Below are 15,380 nucleotides of genomic sequence, written 5' to 3'. Positions count from 1 at the left end.
GCCTCCAACCTGATGGCATGAACATTGACTTCTCTAAATCCGCTAATGCCCCACCTCCCCCTTGTACCCCATCTGTTATTTATTTATATACACACATTCTTTTTCTCTCTCTCCTTTTTCTCCCTCTGTCCCTCTGATTATACCCCTTGCCCATCCTCTGGATCCCCCCCCACTTTTCTTTCTCCCTAGGCCTCCTGTCCCATGATCCTCTCATATCCCCTTTGCCAATCACCTGTCCAGCTCTTGGCTCCATCCCTCCCACTCCTGTCTTCTCCTATCATTTTGGATCTCCCCCTCCCACTTTCAAATCTCTTACTAGCTCTTCCTTCAGTTAGTCCTGACGAAGGGTCTCGGCCTGAAACGTCGACTGTTCCTCTTCCTGGAGATGCTGCCTGGCCTGCTGTGTTCACCAGTAACTTTGATGTGTGTTGCTTGAATTTCCAGCATCTGCAGATTTCCTTGTGTTCTTATTAATAAGAATGGATTTAAAGTTTATGAAGCAAGCTATCACTTCCAGTTTGGTGATACAGACTTATTGGTCTTTCTGCCATGATATTGATCCAATTTTTGGAATTCTTTTGACATATGACAAAATCAGCACATTTCAGAGAGACAAGATTTTCTAGTTAAACGGGTCTTTCCATTTAATCTCCAGCCCTTGTCTAAAACCTTGTGGTTATCATGGAGTTTTTTAAAGTTGCAGTCCACACCTAAATACTATGGATTCAGAGAGTTATCCAGAAAGAAACAGGTCTTTCATCCATGAAAACCAAGCTGTCCATTTACACTAATCCTACATATTCATCTAAGCCTTTACAATCAATATACCTGTCCAAATGTCTTAGATATTGTAATTGTTCCCTTCTGTAATATTTTCTCTGGAAATTTGTTCCAGACATCCACCTACCTTGGTATGGAAATCTTGCCAATCAGATTACCTTTCAACATTCCCCTTTTCACCTTGGTCTATGCCCTCCAGCCTAGACCCCACTAATTTTAGAATAAGAATATTATGACTGTCTACCCTGACTGTGCCCCTCATTATTTAATAAACCTTTATAATGTCAGCCCTCAGTCTCCACGTAACACCGGTGTTAAGTACAGTGGGTTATAAGATTTCTGATAGCCTAAATATTCAAAATGGCCAAATAATAAACATTTATATATAAATAGTGTTTGGCACTTTCAAGCTGTTCCAAAAATTTCCCAGCTAATGCAAAGAACCACAATCAAAAAAGTGTATAGGGTGACTAATACGGAGTCATAGTGTCATAGAATCATAGACAGCAGCACAGAAAAAGGCCCTTCAGCCCATCTAGTCCATGCTGACCTGCTTTCTGTCTAGTTTCATTTACCAGCTCCTGAAAAGTAGCCCTCCAGGCTCCCCTCATCTACATAGTTATCCAAACTTCATCACCACTTCAGCTGGCAGCTCATTCCACACTTGTACCTTCCTCTGAGTGGAAAATTTCCCCTTCAGGTACCCTTTAAATATCTTCACTAGCATAAAAGAGAGGGCAGACGATATCAGGAATTAGTGGGAAACTTTAAAAAACAAACAGAAGACCAAAAAGCAAGAAGGAGAGAAAAGATAAAATATGACGGTAAGCTATCGCTATAATATTAAAGAAGATACCGAAAGATTTTTTCCAGATATATAAAAAGAGAGCCAAAAGTGGATATTGGACTGCTGGAATATGACAATTGAGAGGTAGTAATAGGGTCAAAAAAATGGCGGATGAACTCTATAAGTACTTTGCATCAGTCTTCACTGTAGAACGCTCCCGCAGTGTGCCAGAAGTTCAAGTATTAGGACAAAAGTGAGTGCAGTTGCTATTACTAAGGAGAAGGTGCTTGGGAAGCTGAAAGATGTGAAGGTAGATAGGTCACCTGGACTAGATGGATCGAAGGAGATAGTTGAAGAGATTGTGGAGGCAATGGTAATAATCATTCAAGAATCACTTGATTCTGGAATGGTTCAAGAGGACTGGAAAATTGCAAATGTTACTCCATACCTTAAGAAGAGAGGGAAGCAAAAGAAAAGAAATTATAGGCCAGTTGGCCTCACTTCAGTGGGTGGGAAGGTGCAAGAGTCCATTATTAAGGATGATGTTTCAAGGATACTTGGAGGCACATGATAAAACAGGCCAAAGTTAGCATGGTTTCCTAAAGAGGATATCTTGTGTGACAAATCTGTTGGAATTCTTTAATGAAATAACATGCAGGATAGGCATAGGAGAGTCAGTAGATGTTGTTTACTTGGATTTTCAGAAGGCTTTTGACAACGTGCAGCAAGTGAGGCTGTAAAACAAGATAAGTGTCCATGGTATTATAGGAAAGATACCAGCATGGACGTAGGATTGGCTGACTGACAGGAGGCAAAGAGTGGAAATAAAGACGGCGTTCCTGGTTGGCCACCGGTAGGGAGTGGTGTTCCGTGGGGGACAACGCTGGCTGAGTCTGCTTCTTTTCATGTTATTTGTCAAAAATTTGGATAATGGAATTGATAGATTTGAGGCCAAGTTTGCGGATGATATGAAGAATGATGAGGAGCGGTTACTGTTGAAGAAGGAGGGAGGCTGCAGAAGGATTTGGACAGATTGGGAGAAATGGAAAGAAGCAGCAGATAGCATACAGTGTAGGGATGTGTATGATCATGTACTGCGGCAGAAGGAATAAAGGTGTAGATTATTTTCTAAATGGGGAGCTAATTCAAATATTGGAAGAGGAAAGGAATTTAGGAGTCCTGGTGCAGGATTCCTTAATGATTAACGTGCAGGTTTAGTCAGTAGGAAGGAAGGCAAAAGCAAAATTAACATTTATTTTGAGTGGACTAGAATATAAAAGCAAGGATGTAATGCTAAGGCTTTATAAGGCATTAGTCAGACTGCATTTACAGGATTAGGGACAGTCCATCAGATCCATGGTGACAGCGCTGATCTTTAAGAGAGTCAGTATTGTCCTTGCTATACTTTTGCTCTTAATGTTATCTACAGAAGCCTTTGAGATTGTCTTTCCCCTTGTCTGTCAGAGCCACCTCATGTTCTCTTTTAGTTTTCCTGATTTCTTTCTAAGTGTTCTTGTGCATTTCATATACTCCGCTAGCTCCTTATTGGAACCTCTTTTGGGGATATTAGTACGGCGGTCCCAATTCAATTTTTTTTGCCTATTTTGCAGCAATTCACTTTAGTCACTGGATAATGGGGAGCATCATGGATTAGATGGACTTTCCCTAATCCTGTAAGCGGAATCAGGCGGTGCAGCTTTTTCAAGCTGATCCTGTTCTCCCTGGTGACTAATTCCCTCGGAGGGAGATAAGTGAAATTCCACACTCAATTGTGGCACAGCAGGAAGTCAAGAACAAATGAATTAGTCAGTATTCTGACCCGCCCTACCAAGAAGTGATTTGTTTGCCTAACTGATAGGATTTAAAAGGCACTAAAGTTATAATGACGGGCTGAATTTTTACCGCTGCTGTTCATGTTCTATGACAAAGCCCTAAAGGTACCATCCCTAGGTAAACAGCTCAACATCCCGTCACACCGATCTGACTTCAGCCCGCACCACTTGTCAACATATATACATGTTACATGGCCAAGCACAACCATGTGGGATCCCTGCTTCTGAGCTTCCTAGTGGAATTTCTGCCTACACGGATTTCTTAAACACGGGAAGCGGTTCTGATGCTCAGGCAATTGACCGGCCATGTCATTTTATAAGTGTATCCATTATGATTTGGGTTGAAATCTTTGTTCCCTGTTGTTTACTCTGGATCTGCATTCTATCCCTTTTAGCCTTTAACCAGCAATTGTGTTTCCACACAGCCTCATAGATATCTGGAACTCATTCATTAGCCATTCAAACTCAAACCAAAGCCAAACCTTCATAATTGGAGGATTGGAGGGTGGCTAATGTAACCCCAATTTTTAAAAAAGGAGGGAGAGAGAAACCGGGGAATTATAGACCGGTTAGCCTAACGTCGGTGGTGGGGAAACTGCTGGAGTCAGTTATCAAGGATGTGATAACAGCACATTTGGAAAGCGGTGAAATGATCGGACAAAGTCAGCATGGATTTGTGAAAGGAAAATCATGTCTGACGAATCTCATAGAATTTTCTGAGGATGTAACTAGTAGAGTGGATAGGGGAGAACCAGTGGATGTGGTATATTTGGATTTTCAAAAGGCTTTTGACAAGGTCCCACACAGGAGATTAGTGTGCAAACTTAAAGCACACGGTATTGGGGGTAAGGTATTGGTGTGGGTGGAGAATTGGTTAGCAGACAGGAAGCAAAGAGTGGGAATAAACGGGACCTTTTCAGAATGGCAGGCGGTGACTAGTGGGGTACCGCAAGGCTCAGTGCTGGGACCCCAGTTGTTTACAATATATATTAATGACTTGGATGAGGGAATTAAATGCAGCATCTCCAAGTTTGCGGATGACACGAAGCTTGGCGGCAGTGTTAGCAGTGAGGAGGATGCTAAGAGGATGCAGCATGACTTGGATAGGTTGGGTGAGTGGGCAAATTCATGGCAGATGCAATTTAATGTGGATAAATGTGAAGTTATCCACTTTGGTGGCAAAAATAGGAAAACAGATTATTATCTGAATGGTGGCCGATTAGGAAAAGGGGAGGTGCAACGAGACCTGGGTGTCATTATACACCAGTCATTGAAAGTGGGCATGCAGGTACAGCAGGCGGTGAAAAAGGCGAATGGTATGCTGGCATTTATAGCGAGAGGATTCGAGTACAGGAGCAGGGAGGTACTACTGCAGTTGTACAAGGCCTTGGTGAGACCACACCTGGAGTATTGTGTGCAGTTTTGGTCCCCTAACCTGAGGAAAGACATCTTTGCCATAGAGGGAGTACAAAGAAGGTTCACTAGATTGATTCCTGGGATGGCAGGACTTTCATATGAAGAAAGACTGGATGAACTGGGCTTGTACTCGTTGGAATTTAGAAGATTGAGGGGGGATCTGATTGAAACGTATAAGATCCTAAAGGGATTGGACAGGCTAGATGCAGGAAGATTGTTCCCGATGTTGGGGAAGTCCAGAACGAGGGGTCACAGTTTGAGGATAGAGGGGAAGCCTTTTAGGACCGAGATTAGGAAAAACTTCTTCACACAGAGAGTGGTGAATCTGTGGAATTCTCTGCCACAGCAAACTGTTGAGGCCAGTTCATTGGCTACGTTTAAGAGGGAGTTAGATATGGCCCTTGTGGCTACAGGGGTCAGGGGGTATGGAGGGAAGGATGGGGCGGGGTTCTGAGTTGGATGATCAGCCATGATCATAATAAATGGCGGTGCAGGCTCGAAGGGCCGAATGGCCTACTCCTGCACCTATTTTCTATGTTTCTATGTTTCTATAATTGCCTCCACAAATTTTGAGAGAATTTCCAAAACTATAGAACCTATTTTGATTCAGCCTCATTATTCCAATAAATACACAGAGATTTAAATTAGAGAGGTCCTGAAACTAGACATGGGGATGCTGACGACTGATTAACTCAAGCCCACTAAATGTGACACAGTAAACCCCTCTGCATGGCAAATGATTGCTGTACCCACCTGATATTGACTGAACAGTGAAGTGGCTTAGAGAAGGGACCAGTTCACTGAATTGCATTCACTAGCCTGTCTTGCCCTAATCCAGCTTGTATGTGTGATTAGAGCAAGTGGTGATAGTTAAGATGGAGATGACTGCAGCTTGTGGAAAGATTCTTTTTTAATATTTATTCATTTACGGGATGTGGGCGTCACCAGCTAAGCCTGCATTTATTGCTCATCCCTAGCTGCCCTTGAGAAGATGCTGATGAGCTGCCTTCTTGAACCGCTCCTGCCCCGAGGTGTAGGTACACCCGCAGTGCTGATAGGGAGGGAATTCCGTGACTTTGACCGAGTGACAATGAAGGCATGTTGATATGCTTCCAAGTCAGGATGGTGATTGACTTGGAGGGGGATTTTCTTGGCACCACATGGGAGAGAATGGAATGTTCTGTGTCACACTGAAGCTCTTACCATGGAAGGTGGAGAGGGGAGACAAGTTCTGTTTCTGCAATGGTCCTATGGCTTCCTCAGGCTCACATTCAGAAATTGATAGGAGGAGTTAGCTGTATCAGAATCAATCCTCAGGCTCCTAGATGCAATCCCAGAAAACTTTAGTCATCTTACCTGAGGTTAGGGATAAGTTCAGTTATCAACGTGCGTGTGGTCGCACATATTGCACGACACAATAACTCTCTCTATTCGGCTGGTTTGTACCCAGCATCCATGCATTCAGAGCATTCTCAGACACTTAATGCTGCCCAAAGACTTGCCCCTTCATTTGATACTTCACACATATTGACAATTGTTCATCCATGAGACACAGATTATCTAAACCATATCTTATGGCCCTTCCCTCACTTGTGCTGGAGAAGCTGGGCCCTCACCATCAACAGCAACAGCAGGGGCTAACTGTCAGAGAATAAATGGGGCTGCCTCACCTTACACGGGTGCAATAAATGCTCACAGTTTATGGCAGGCCAGAAACCATCCTCACTACTTTGCTGTTCCACAACCTTTTCTGATTTTCAGGCTTTAGCTGCTGATTTCCTCCCTCACCTACTCTCCAGGTCTGGCCCACGTGCTCCTCCTGTCAGATACTCGGGCACTTCAATCTGCCAAAGCAGAGGCAGGAGACCGAGAAGGAGGGTGAAGACGACCCACACTCATTAAAGATACTATGACCAGTGGGCAGCTCAGAGACCAACACCCCATGTAATTTACAGGTTAGTTCAGACCGTATTCTGTCCCAACTGATGCATCAGACATTGAGAGAACTCCAGCCAGGGAACGGGTATCTCAGCTACTTGGGAATCAGATCAGACATTAATGGGAAGGGTTACAAGATCAGGCTAAGTTTTGGCAAACTAGCAGCATATGTTTACTGTCATGCCTGGACTGACATGTCAGTCCCTGGCCTCCTATGCCGCCATGATGAGGGCACTCTCAGACTGAAGTTGGAGGAACAAGGCCTCATATTCCATTTGGGAATGTTCCAACCTGACGGCATGAGCATCAACTTCTCCAACATCCAGAAATTTCTATCCCTCTCCTCCTTCTCTCCTTTTTCATTCCCCATTCTGACTCCCCACTTATCTCTTCTCTTCTCCTCACGTGCCTATCACCTCCCTCTGGTTCCCTACCTTCCCTTTCTCCCATATGCAATCTCTTCTCCTATCAGATTTCTTCTTCTTTCTCCCTTTACCTTTCCCAGATTCATTTTCCTACCCACACCCTCATCTGTCTTCATCTATGACATGTCAGCTTGTGCTCCTCCCCTCCTCCCACCACCTTATTCTGGTTTCTCCCCCCTTCCTTTCCAGTTCTGATGAAGGATCTTGGCATAAAAGTTTGACTGATTATTCCCCTCCATAGATGCTGCCTGACCTGCTGAGTTGCTCCAGCACGTTGTGTGTGTGTTATTCCGGATGGAGTTGGAGGAGCTAAAGGCAGCGCCAGAGATATTTGCAGACCTGGATGACTTCTTCCAGTTCGTCCATGAAACAGTTTAATTTCTTCTCTTCTCATTTCTCTTTTTCCTTTTTCAAGGTGGCTGGGGTCCTGTCAGAGTCTGTGATCTACAGCTGCAGCTCAAACTATGGTCCTCTCGGGTGGTGGGTTCTCGCTCTCACCACGCGGCCTGGTGTTTCGATATCTCCGGGTGCAGCCTGGAAGGTGCACACCTTCAGAGTGCGGCCCTTTGAACAGCCTGATTCCTTGCTGATGTTGCCGACTGAACTGTTGCGGGAGGTTGTAACACTGAGACAGCGGGCAGTGTGTGCAGCTGTCAGAAGGCCCCTGCACTCATGCAATCTCTCTCTCCCTCTCGATGGTGAGTGAGAATCTGTTGGTCTTTGAGTCAGGGGGCTTGGACAAGCAACGGGACAGATAGTAACATTGAAACCATGAACTGTTGGTCTCCTATCTGACTGTTACAGGAGTGATATGTGAGGGAGAGAAAGAGAGCCTGTCTGAGATGTCGAAGTATTGGGCTGGACAGGAGTTTTTGACGACTTCTAGATCAGGGTCTCTGGGGGTTTTGCTATTGCTTGCTCGGTGGCGGGAGTTGATGCTTTTGCTGGAGCAAGTGGGCAGAGGGTTTAAAAACGCAGACACGAGGAAATCTGCAGATGCTAGCATTTCAAGCAACACACAGAAAAAACTGCTGGTGAACGCAGCAGGCCAGGCCACATCTATAGGAAGAGATACAGTCGACGTTTTGGGCCGGGACCCTTCGTTAGGACTAACTGAAAGAAGAGCTAGTAAGAGATTTGAGAGTAGCAGGGGGAGGGGGAGATCCGAAATGATAGGAGAAGACAGGAGGGGGAGGGGTGAATGCTCTTGCTGTTGCTTGTGCGTGGGGGGTGGGGGAGCGCTTTGGGGTTCTAATGTTTTCTGTCATTAATTCTCTGGGTTTTTTGTTTTGTGGATGTCTGCAAAGAATAAGGATTTCAGGCTGTATACGTTCTCTGATATTAAATTGAACTATTGAACCATTGGATGGGTCAAACACCAACTTTGCACAGCATTTGTGCCGTTCTTAAATCTCATCCTTTCCAACATGGTCAACACCATGAAAACTGTGTAGGCTCAACCACCAGGATGTGTCTGATGTTCAGTATCTCAACTTCCACTGCACATAGGCTGAACTGTTTGGCTGGAAGCCTAGCCTGTTGTAACCTGGATGGCTATCGGCATGGCATGTCATTTTACTAGTCTTCAGTGAGGCCTGCTGAAGACCAAAGCAGTCCAGCACTCTATTCTCCAACAGAGCACCACGGCATCATCCTGGAGACAGGGTGTATTTCCAAGGAGCACTCAACTTTCAAGAACTCAATATTCCTTGCCCCGGTATTGTCACATCGCCAGTGGCCTACCTGTTTTTGTCATCTGGGTTCTCCAGAAGATTGATGTTCTTGCCTGGAAGATGCACTTGAGGCCTAGCTTTCTAGTTCAGTAATTTATGAGATTGCCCTTCATGGCTACAAATTTTCTCTAATACAATCTGGTAGACTTCATGAGCTCCTGGGGTAAAGGCGAGCATTATGGTATATATATATATATTTAGATTATGAGGACACACAGTCCTCTTTTATTGTCATTTAGTAATGCATGCATTAAGAAATGATACAATGTTCCTACAGAATGATATCACAGAAACACAAGACAAGCCAAGACTAAAAAAACTGACAAAAACCACATAATTATAACATATAGTTACAACAGTGCAAAGCAATATCATAATTTGATAAAGAACAGACCATGGGCACGGTAAAAAAAAGTCCCAAAGTCTCCCGAAATGTTGACATTATAGGGTATTTTACATGTTCTAATATATAACTTTGATTTGGAATAGATGTATTCTTTGATGTACTATGTTCTGTAGTCGTTGATGCAAATAAGTGAGGTACTGGAGGATTAGAGGACAGCCAATGATGCTCTGCTGTTTAAGAAAGACTCTAAAACTAAACCAGGAAATTATAGGCTGGTGAACCTGACATCAGTAGTGGGAAAGTTATTGGAAAACATTCTAAGGGATTGTATATATGAGGATTTGGATAGACAAGGACTGATTAGGGACAGTCAGCTTGGTTTGGTGGATTTGATGGCTCTGGGTGGGCCTCTACTCACTGGAATTCAGAAGAATGAAGGGTGACCTCAGTGAAACCTTTCGAATGGTGAAAGGCCTCCACAGAATGGATGTGGAGAGGATGTTTCCTATGGTGGGGGAGTCCAAGACCAGAGAGCACAGCCTCAGAATAGAGGAATGTCCATTTAGAACAGAGACAAAAACAAATTTCTTTAGCCAGAGGGTGGCGAATCTGTGGAATTTGTGGCCGCAGGCAGCTGTGGAGGCCAAGTCACTGGGTATATTTAAGGCAGTGTTTGATAGATTCTTGATTAATCAGCCCATGAAAGGGATTCAGGGAGAAGGCGAGAGACTGAAGCTGAGAGGGAAAATGGATCAGCCAGGATGAGATGGCAGAATAGACTTGATGGGCCAAATGGCCCAATTCTGCTCCTATATCTTCTGATCTTATCGTCTAAGTTTACAGGAAACATGAAGAGTAACTTCTTCACTCAACGGATTGCGAGAATGTGAAACAAGCTGCCCATATCAGTGATGGATGCGAGCTCCATTTCAACGTTTAGGAGAAATTTGGATAGGTAGATGGATAGTAGGGACATGGACGCTACGGTCCCAGTGTAGGCAGCTTAAATGGTTTGGCATGGACTAGATGGGCCCAAGGGCCTGTTTCTGTGCTGTACTCTCCTATGACTCCAAGGGCTAAAACCTGCCACATGATAGGTGATAGTCATTGTAATGAAGGCATTGCCTCCGGTTTTCTGAGCATGTCTTGGTGTCTGGGAAGTATATTCCATAAAACTCCTTTATTCTGCATTGTGCCAATGACGGCTGAGTTTTTTTGAAACATAGTAATGACCATTTCTAACTTGTTTCATGTAACTGAAAAAAAAATCAAGCATTTCCAGGTGTGAGGACAAAAGGAGTGCTGGAATCTGGAACAAAAATGAAATGCCATGGAGGTGGAGTGAGGAGAATCCAGTCAGGAAGGTAATTCCTACCATCATCACTGAGCTGCCCATCAAGAAGTGCCCGTAGATGGTGAAAACCAGACTACAGTAGACTTATTTGTAATAAACATGAATGAAGGAAAACTCAAAGAAAAATACTTTCATCTTTCGAAGCAGCTTTGCTGTAGTAAAAGTAATTGCATAGCAATTGAGAAATGTACTGTTTGTATAACATGGAGGGATATCCCAAGAATATGAAATGCTTCACAGTTTCCCTTTTAATTACAATAAAAGTGTGCTTGAAACCTGTGTCAATGTAATAATATTTTAATCTTGTATGTTTACATGATCTGACACAGCAATAATTTCTAGCTTATGTTGTTTGGTTTGACCTGCAGATTTGGTGTGACCTGCAGCTCTCTTTCTGAACCGAGCTGCATCTGACACACCAATGGTCAGAGTTGCCCACACAGTGAAGTAATGCCCAACAGGCAATACTTACCAGGAAGTTACTCTGTGATTCTCATCTCTTCACCCCTGGCTTATGTATGGGTTAGGGAGTTCTTCTTTAAGTTAAACATCGGCACTTCCTCTTTTCCTCCACAAGAAGGATGGAAGTTGTCCTCTGGCTGTGCAGAGGAAAAAAAAAATGGAGCCATTATTTCCATCCTTTTGGCAAAGATGGTGATTGTGCAGCTGCCAATGTCCAAAATAACTAGCTGACAGCCACAGGTCTTTGGTAGAAAGTGCAAAATACTGATGGTGGAACCTGAAGTGTCAGCGGAAAGTTCTGGAAAGACTCAACAGGCCAGACAGCACCTGTGGAGAGGAAAGCTGAAATTTGACTTTGATACCTTTTCAACAGAAGTAGTGAAAGGACATTGAATTAAAACAAGAGACTGATTTCTCTACTCACAGATGCTGTCTAACCTGCTAAGTGCTTCCTAACCTTTCTGAATTTATTCTTTGATAAAATTATCTTTCTTCATGAACTCTGACATTTACGTTATTTCCACATTCGCCAGTTTGTTTAGTCATTTGGCTACGTATACATTCATCAAAAAAACCTTGCTGAAAGTCTCCAACTGCACACCAGTGTTATTTTGAAATCCAAAACAGTATGAAGTATCATCGGATAAAACTAGTTGTGAAAAACAGGCTCCAGAATAGTTCAGTCCTAATTAATCATCAGCCATGAAGTAAATGGCCTTGAGCTGTCCTGCACATAATCACCATAGTCAACCTACTAACATGAGTTTTATATTGTCCTTTGAGCGAGTGCAGAGGAGATTTACAAGGATGTTACCTGGATTGGGGAGCATGCCTTATGAGAATAGGTTGAGTGAACTTGGCCTTTTCTCCTTGGAGTGATGGAGGATGAGAGGTGACCTGATAGAGATGTATAAGATGATGAGAGGCATTGATCTTGTGGATAGTCAGAGACTTTTTCCCAGGGTTGAAATGCCTAACATGAGGGGGTGTAGTTTTAAGGTACTTAGAGGTAGGTACAAGGGGGATGTCAGAGGTAAGTTTTTCACACAGAGAGTGGTGGGTGTGTTGAATGCACTGCCAACGAAGGTGATAGAAGTGGATACAATAGGGTCTCTTAAGAGACTCTTAGATGGGTACATGGAGCTTTGAAAAATAAAGGGCTAAGCAGCAGGGAAATTCTAGGCAGTTTCCAGAGTAGGCTACACAGTCGGCACAACATTGTGGGCTGAAGGGCCTGTAATGTACTGTAGATTTCTATGTTACTATGAATGTTTTTTTTTAATCCAAATGTACAACTAACACTTTGTTGATCAAGTAGACATGAAATCTGCAGCAGATCGAATAGGACTGTAATTCAGTTCTTGCCTCATGCTGGTTTGAGAGGGGCTGGATGGCCAGAACTTACAAACACCGAATCGATCGGCTCAGCTCTGGATGTGATATTGGAGGAGATTCTGCAGAGCAAGCTTCCAGTTTATGAACCAATGGAGAAATATTTAGCTACAAGGTTTGTGCAGGGAAGATAAGGGGTGGCCAACAAACCCACTGCAGTGTCTCACTCAGCTTGGAGGAGCTGAGGGACATACAGTACATTTCTTAGAAATCCAATTATAGTCAGGTCTGGTTACATATATATGTAATGTATGAACTTTTGGTCTCCTTTTGCACATTGGTTGTTTGTCAGTCTTTGTTCACGTGTAGATTTTCAAAGATTCCATTGTATTTCTCTGTTCTATAGTGAACGCCTGCAAGAAAATGAATCAAGAAAATATATGGAGACATTTACATACTTTGATAATAGGTTTATTTGAACTTTTTATTTTACATGGCTTAAATAAAGATCAAAGGCATACATACATTGTATGAAACAGTGCAACCGATGCCAGATGAGCAAAATCCAAAGTGGCAGCTCTTCAACGCATGTCTTACAAACAGTTTGATAGATTGGACATCTATACACAAAAATGGGGCAAATATTTAAGTTTCCTGGGGTGGAAATAGTGGTGAATATGTGGTGAAGCGTATTGTTGAATGGCAGTCTTTTATGTTAATAGAGGTCTAAATAGACACACATGGTTATTATATTGATATTTATTTCTGCCATGTTTGTTTTTTATTTTATGGATATTTTTATGTTTTGTAAGCTATGATTTACATAATTTCAACACTGACTCAAGGGTTCAGGGAAAAATTTGTAAAAGAATTCAGTAAAATTTAAGTCATTTAAAAAACCCTCCTCACACAGGAAGTTTTTCAAAATGCTTGAAGGCTAATCTTTACACTGTACTTCACACATGCTGAACAACTATACCTTGGTTTTGCTATTGCTATAAATGCAGCCTACAGAAATATTTTTAGACATTATATCTTGATTGCACTAAATGCTATTTTTATTCACTGTCGGTTAGAAGGGTTGGAAGAATCCACAGGACATTAAACAGCATATATTTGATCCACTCCCATTTCCTGGGCTGTGACCCACAAGGCTCAGGGAGCCATTTTGTTAGAAGTCGCCAAGTCTGTTAAAAACATGTACAAAATGGCTGCGCATGTAAAGCTTCCAGCAGTTTGTTATGTGATTTATGTGTCCACACCTTTTACAAAAACATGTGTACATTTGAATAATAAATCATACCTGGCATGTGTAAAGTCAGATTGCACACTAAATTCAAGTAGTATTAACTGATTTCAGGGCTCCAGCTGCTAAAGAGGTGCTGATTTTCCCATAGGATTGCCGCTGGAGTCAAAGTACATCTTCCCAGCCAAGGCTGAAAAGAGGGCCTGATCTAACTGGTCACCGTGGTGGAGTAGGCCCAACATTCACCAGCTTCACGTCAAGTACAGTGACAACTGCCAGAAGGATCTGCATATCAGCAAACTTAAGAGACTTCCCATCTCCATCAGACCCCTAAAGATAGATAAAATGGCAGTGAGAGGAGGTGACACATGCAACAGCAGTGGATTCTAATGAAAGGTCGGAGTTAGGAAATGGTTGGGCATTGATTCATGGAAAGAAAATCATGTCTGGCTAATCTGTTGTCCTTTGTTATATTTTTCATCATTTCTTATGAAATCAAAGGAAATCATTCAGCCCATTAGCTCAGCCAGGCTACAAAGCATCTTCCTCAATCAGAGTCACCTTCTGTAACCTACTCTCGCAAATGCTGATCAACTTCACCCTGATTCTCCTACAAAAGGTCATTTACAGTAGCCCTTTAATCTACCAGCGAGCATAGTCTCTGACATTCTTTGTGGATGTGACCAGTGGAATAGATGGGGGTCTGGAGAATTTGGTGTAGCTGAATTTTTGGAAAGCTTTTAACAAAGTTCCACACGGGAGAATTGTCAGCCTAGTTAGAAAACACTGTTGTATAAGAATTAGTTATCGGACAGAAAGACATGAGTAGGAATAAGCAGATCAGGGGGCGACTAATGGGTTATCACAGATATCTGTATTTGGGTAATTGGTAATTTTATTTATCATTGTCACATGAGCTGAAATATAATAAAAAGCTTTTGTTCGCCTGACATTCAGACAGATCATTCCATAAGACCATAAGACATAGGAGTAAAATTAAACCATTCAGCCCATCGAGTCTGCTCTGCCATTCTATCATGGCTGATCTCGGATCCCAGTCAACCCCATACACCTGCCTTCTTGCTGTATCCTTTGATGTCCTGACCGATCAGAAAATGCCTTAAATATACGCACGGACTTAGCCTCCACCACAGTCTGTGGCAGAGCATTCCATAGAATCACTACTCTTTGGCTAAAAAAATTCCTCCTTACCTCTGTTCTAAAAAGTCACCCCTCAATGTTGAGCCTGTGCTGTCTAGTTCTGGATACCCCCACAAGAGGAAACATCCTCTCCACATCCACCCTACCTAGTCTTTTCAACATTTAGTAGGTTTCAGTGAGATCCCCCACACATTCTTCTAAATTTCAGTGAGTACAGGGCCAAAGCTGGCAAATGCTCCTCATATGTTAACCCCTTCATTCCTGGATTCATCCTCATGAACCTTCTCTGGACTCTCTCCAATGACAACACATCCTTTCTGAGATATGGGGCCCAGAGCTGTTGACAATACTCCAAGTGCGGCCTGACTATTGTCTTAAAAAGCTTCAGTATTATCTCCTTGCTATAAATGCCTACATTGCATTTGCCTTTTTTACCACAGACTCAACCTGTAAACAAACCTTCTGGGAGTCATGCACAAGGACTCCTAAGTTCCTCTGCACCTCTGATGTTTGAACCTTCTCCCCATTTAGATAATAGTCCGCATTATTGTTCCTTTTACCAAAATGC

The sequence above is a fragment of the Mobula hypostoma genome, chromosome 6 (genome assembly GCF_963921235.1).
Source record: "Mobula hypostoma chromosome 6, sMobHyp1.1, whole genome shotgun sequence".
Taxonomy (NCBI): Eukaryota; Metazoa; Chordata; class Chondrichthyes; order Myliobatiformes; family Myliobatidae; genus Mobula; species Mobula hypostoma.
This window is presented reverse-complemented; position numbering follows the sequence as displayed.